This window comes from Orussus abietinus, unplaced genomic scaffold (genome assembly GCF_000612105.2).
Source record: "Orussus abietinus isolate OABI.00-Male unplaced genomic scaffold, Oabi_2.0 scaffold1754, whole genome shotgun sequence".
NCBI lineage: Eukaryota > Metazoa > Arthropoda > Insecta > Hymenoptera > Orussidae > Orussus > Orussus abietinus.
The window spans coordinates 1-373 of NW_019395897.1; the positions used below are offsets into that span (position 1 = coordinate 1).

The 373-nt window shown below is 34.3% G+C and overlaps 1 non-coding gene across 1 annotated transcript; it reads right to left on the reverse strand.

Annotated features, from left to right (window-relative positions):
• Positions 1 to 119: 119 nt before the first annotated feature.
• Positions 120 to 191, reverse strand: Trnad-guc. The gene has a single exon. It is a non-coding gene; the product is annotated as a tRNA-Asp (tRNA).
• Positions 192 to 373: the final 182 nt, after the last annotated feature.

Sequence of the window (373 nt, forward strand, 5' to 3'; positions counted from 1 at the left end):
ACCGTTTCATGAGAAGTAAGATGAAGTATTCCTAAGAAATAATTACTATTTATAAAATGCCGTACTAAATAAGAAAAATTTTTTTTCGCATTTCGTTAAAAAATAAAAATAAAAATATTCTCCCCGGCGGGGAATCGAACCCCGGTCTCCCGCGTGACAGGCGGGGATACTGACCACTATACTACCGAGGAGTCAGATATTTTCTCATTTTACTACAACGCACTTAAGACTACTATAATATTTCATACCTGTGGATATACATATTAACATATAACTGTAGATAACGTGTTTATAACGTTATTCCAGGTGTTCATATTAACTTAACTTATTTCTGCTAATGTTTATCATGGGATACCGACCACTATACTACCGA